This window comes from Syngnathus leptorhynchus, chromosome 9, assembly GCF_054491065.1.
Source record: "Syngnathus leptorhynchus isolate UIUO chromosome 9, UIUO_Slep, whole genome shotgun sequence".
Classification (NCBI taxonomy): Eukaryota; Metazoa; Chordata; class Actinopteri; order Syngnathiformes; family Syngnathidae; genus Syngnathus; species Syngnathus leptorhynchus.
Window position 1 is genome coordinate 1,356,237 of NC_141203.1, and position 5,618 is coordinate 1,361,854.

At 49.3% G+C, this 5,618-nt stretch overlaps 1 pseudogene; it reads right to left on the minus strand.

The window, feature by feature from the left end:
- Positions 1-744: 744 nt before the first annotated feature.
- LOC147050575 (uncharacterized) overlaps positions 745-5,618 on the minus strand; it is a 131,849-nt pseudogene continuing 126,975 nt past the window's right edge.

Below are 5,618 nucleotides of genomic sequence, written 5' to 3' on the forward strand. Positions count from 1 at the left end.
GACTCAGATTTGGAGGTGCTGACCCTCATCCAGACCGCTTCACACTCGGCTGCGAACCGCTCCAGTGAGAGCTGGAGATCACGGCCTGAAGAAGCCAAAAGCACCACGTCATCTGCAAAAATCAGTTTTTGCCTCAGCAACCGCCGAAGCCGCGTTCTGCTTGGCCATCCGGTACCTGTCAGCTGCCTCCGGAGTCCCGCAGGCCAAAACGGCCCTATAGGACTCCTTCTTCACCTTGACGGCATCCCTTACCACCGGCGTCCACCAGCGGGTTCAGGGATTGCCGCCACGACAGGCACCAACAACCTTACGGCCACAGCTCCGGTCGGCTGCCTCAACAATGGAGGCGCGGAACATGGTCCACTCGGACTCAATGTCCCCCGCCTCCTCCGGGACGTGGGAAAAGCTCTGCCGGAGGTGGGAGTTGAAGCTCTTCCTGACAGGGGATTCTGCCAGACGTTCCCAGCAGACCCTCACAGAGCGTTTGGGTCTGCCAGGTCGGACCGGCATCTTCCCCCACCATCGGAGCCAACCCACCACCAGGTTGTGATCAGTTGACAGCTCCGCCCCTCTCTTCACCCGAGTGTCCAAAACATGCGGCCGCAAATCCGATGACACAACTACAAGGTCGATCAACGAACTGCGGCCTAGGGTGTCCTGGTGCCAAGTGCACACATGGACACACTTATGCTTGAACATGGTGATCATTATAGAAAATCCCTGTCAAGCACAGAAGTCCAACAATAGAACACCGCTCGGGTTCAGATCGGGGGGCCGTTCCTCCCAATCACGCCCTTCCAGGTCTCACTGTAATTGCCCACGTGAGCACTGAAGTCACCCAGTAGAACGATGGAGTTCCCAGAAGGAGCGCTCTCCAGCACTCCAAGACTCCAAGAAGGGTGGGTACTCTGAACTGCCGTTTGGTGCATAGACACAAACAACAGTCAGGACTTGTCCCCCCACCCGAAGACGGAGGGAGGCTACCCTCTCGTTCACTGGGGTGAACCCCAATGTGCAGGCGCCCGGCTGAGGGGCAAAAAGTATGCCCACACCTGCTTGACACTTCTCACTTTGGGCAACTCCAGAGTGGAAGAGAGTCCAGCCCCTCTCGAGAGGGCTTGTACCAGAGCCCAAACTATGTGTGGAGGCAAGTCCGACTATGTCTAGTCGGAAATTTTCTGCCTCACACACCAGCTCGGGCTCCTTTCCAGCCAGAGAGGTGACATTCCAGCCTCTGCAGCCGGGGATCGGACCGCCAAGGTCCCCGCCTTTGGCCGCCGCCCAGCTCACTTTGCACCTGACCCCTTTGGCCCCTCCTACAGGTGGTGAGCCCATGGGAAGGGGGACCCACGTTTTCTTTTCCGGCTATGCCCGACCGGACCCCATGGGCAAAGGCCTGGCCACCAGGCGCTCGCCTTCGAGCCCCACCTCCAGGCCTGCCTCCAGAGAGGGGCCCCAGTGACCCGCGTCCGGGCTAGGGAAAACTAGGTCCATATATTTTACTCATCATAAGGGGTCTTCTGAGCTGTGCTTTGTCTGGCCCCTCACCTAGGACCCTTCTGCCATGGGTGACCCTACTAGGGGCATGAAGCCCCAGACATGGCTCCTAGGATCATAGGGGCACGCAAACCCCTCCACCACGATAAGGTGACGACTCACGGAGGGGTCTTCATCTAATCGATGACTTTTTAAACTATTCATTTACTATGTTAGGTCAATCTGACTTTGGCACCATCTTCTGGTGAAATTTGGAACAGGAATGGAGGTTTACTGGTTCAACCAACAAACTCCCTTTTACCAATTTAACAATAGTTAATTTAAAAGAACTAACTTTTAAGTAACCCCTACTCAGGCCCCCTTCTTCAGGTCTTCCATGTCAAGCTTTGAAATTTGGAATTTCATCTTAGTCAATTCGTCTGGGCCAAATCCAATACACACTCACGCACCATCTTTTACCATCCTATCCACCGTGTAACTCGAAAGATTAAATTGACTCCTTCAGAGTTGATTTCTTAGAGGCGGGCGGCACTTGAACGAATATTTTCCGAATTCCGGCTGATTTAACTCTCGTCTCCCCATGAGGGCTGAGTTACAGCAGCAGGGGTAAAGGCAAATTTTGACCCTTTAAACGGAGAGCTGATCGCTTATGTTTGCAGGATTTGACACTAGAAGGTGTCATGCTCAATGTTGTCAGTCGTTATGCCCCACAGGTAGGATGTGAATTAGAAGAGAAGGCAAAATTCTGGAGTATGATGGATGAGGTGATGCAGAGTATTCCCAGAGCTGAGAGGGTAGTGATTGGTGCAGACTTGAACGGACGTGTTAGTTCAGGCAACAGAGGTGATGAGGAAGTGATGGGCAGGTTTGGTATCAGGATAGGAACGCAGAAGGACAGATGATGGTTGACTTTGCAAAAAGAATGGATATGGCTATAGTGAATACTTTCTTTCCGAAGAGGCAGGAACATTTGGTGACATACAAGAGCGGAGGTAGGAGCACACAGGTGGATTACATGTTGTGTAGACGATATAACCTGAAGGAGATCAGTGCTGCAAAATGGTGGCAGGTGAAAGTGTTACCAGACAGCATAGAATGGTGGTGTGTTGCATGACCCTGGTGGTGAGGAAGATGAAGACGACAAAGGCAGAACAGAGGACGAAGTGGAGGAAACTAAAAAAGGAAGAGTGTTGTGTAACTTTCAGGGAAGAGTTGAGACAGGCTCTGGGCGGACAGGAGGCGCTTCCAGATGACTGGACAAGGACAGTTATGGTGATCAGGGAGACCGGCAGGAGAGTACTTGGTGTCTCTTCTGGAAGGAAAATCGATATGGAGACTTGGTGGTGGAACGAGGAAGTGCAGGAGTGCATACGTGGCAATAGGTTAGCAAAGAGGAAGTGGGATACCGAGAAGACTGAAGAGAGGAAACAGGGATACAGGGAAATGGGGCATAAGGCGAAAGCAGAAGTGGCATAGGCCAGACAAAGAGCATACGATGACCTGTATGCCAGGTTTGACGGTAAGGAGGGAGAGAAGGATTTATACAGGTTGGCGAGACAAAGGGACAGAGATGGGAAGGATGTGCGGCAGGTTATGGTGATTAAAGATAGAGATGGAAATGTTTTGACAGATACAGGAAGTGGGATAGGAAGATGAAAAGACTTTGAAGAGTTGATGAATGAGGAAAACGAGAGAGAGCAATGAGTGAAAGAGGTGGCCACTGTGGACCAGGAAGTTGCGAAGATTAGTAGGGGAGAAGTAAGGAGGGAACTGATGAGGATGACGAGTGAAAAGGCAGTTGGGCCGGATGATATACCTGTGGAGGTATGGAAGTGTCTTGGGGAGGTGTCTGTAGAGTTTCTGACCAGATAGTTCAATGACATCCTAGAGAATGAGCGGATGCCGGAGGAATGGAGAAGTGTGTTGATACCAATCTATAAGAACAAGGGGGATGCGCAGAGTTGTGGCAACTACAGAGGAATAAAGTTAATGAGCCACACAATGAAGTTATGAGAAAGAGTGGTGGAAGCTCTACTAAGAGCAGAAATGAGTATCTGTGAGCAGCAGTATGGTTTCATGCCTACAAAGAGTATGGGAGGAGGATTATGAGGATTCTGATGGAGAAGTACAGAGAGGGTCAGAAGGAGCTGCATTGTGTCTTTGTAGAGCTGGAGAAAACATATGACAGGGTGCCCAGAGAGGAACTGTGGTATTGTATGAGGAAGTCTGGAGTGGAAGAGAAGTATGCGTAAGTATGGTATAGGATATGTATGAAAGTTGCAGGACAGGAGTGAGATGTGCTGTCGGAATGACAGAGGAATTCAAGGTAGAGGTGGGACTGCATCAGGGATCAGCTCTGAGCCCCTTCTTGTTTGCTATGGTGATGGACAGGCTGACAGATGAGGTGAGAATTTCCATGGACCATGATGTTCGCGGATGACATTATGATCTGTTGTGAGAGTAAGGAGCAGGTGGAGGGAAATCTAGAGCGGTGGAGGTATGCCCCGGAAAGGAGGGGAATGAAGATTAGAGAAAAGAAGATAGAATACATGTGTGCAAATGAGAGGGATCCAAGTGGAATGGTGAGTCTACAGGGAGTAGATATCCAGAAGGTAGAGGATTTTAAGTACTTGGGGTCAACAGTCCAGAGCAACAGAGAGTGTGGAACTGAGGTGATGAAGCGCATCCAGGCAGGGTGGAATGGGTGGAGAAAAGTGTCAGGGGTGATGTGTGATAAAAGAGTATCAGCAAAAATTAAGGGAAAGGTGTACAAGACAGTGGTGAGACCAGCGATGATGTATGGTTTAGAGACGGTGGCACTGGGGAAAAGACAGAGGTGGAGGTGGCAGAGATGAAGATGCTGAGGTTCTCTTTGGGAGTGACGCGATTGGATAAGATCAGGAACAAGTACATCAGAGGGACAGCACATGTTAGGTGTTTTGGAGATAAGGCCAGAGAGGCCAGACTGGGATCGTTCGGACATGTTCAAAGGAAGGAAAGTGAATATATTGGTAGAAGGATGCTGAGGATGGAACCACCAGGCAGGAGGTCAAGAGGGAGACCAAAGAGGAGATCTATGGATGGAGTGAAAGCGCACATGAAGTTAGTTGGGGTGAGAGAAGAGGATTCACAGGATAGGATGAGATGGAAACAGACGGTTTGCTGTGGCAACCCCTGAGGGGAAAAGCGGAACGGACACGAAAAAGAAGAAGGATCGGGCTGACCAACTTCAAACACAGTTACCCACGTGGCAGCCAATAACAAAGAACACACATACAAACTGCAGAGTCCACCTTTTTTGGTGAAATGTCTTGTTTAAAGTCTGGGTCAGGGAAAGTCGTTCTTTGTCACTCTGCATCACTACACTCGCTGTTAGGGACGGACGGATGTGACCCACAGCTCCTCTTAGAGAACTGGCTTGCTTGCTGTTATTAGACAATTTTGGTAGGAATAAATACTTTGTTGTGTCGCTGACGCGATAGACGAGTGCGTGTGTTGATTCCTGTATCCACCTAACAAGCACCTCGAAACTCCACAAAGGGATAAGGCTTTTTTAGTTCATTGATCATTTAAAAAGATCGACTTTGACTTTGAAGATGCTGAATGTGGAGATCCTAAGCTAGTATGGTTACACGTGTTCTGCGGTTGTGAGGCTAGTTGAATGTACTGCCAGATTGTCTGAAACGTCTGTCTCTAAAGACGTTTCAGACAATCTGGCATGGTGTAGAAATGCTCTGGTGGACATTCCTGCAGTCAGCATCTCAATTGCACTCCCTCTCCACACCTTGCAACATCTGGGGCATTGTGCTGTGTGATGAAACTGAATATTTCAGAGTGATCTTTTATTGATTTTTTGGCCATCCAAAGGCACGCCTGTGCAATAAATATGGTGTGTAATCACTATCTTAAATACTCCTTATAAATTGTGCTTTGTAACCAATGTTGTAATTTGACACATTAAGTTGTACTGAATTTGCATACATCTAATTAGAAATTTAGAATGGAAATTGAACGCGAGAATGTCAAATCAAAAGGAGAGCCATTTACCTGAAGTATAAATCCCTGGGGTAACGACACAATGAGGCTGGCTGTAGTTGGATTGTCTTGGGATAAGGCTGTCA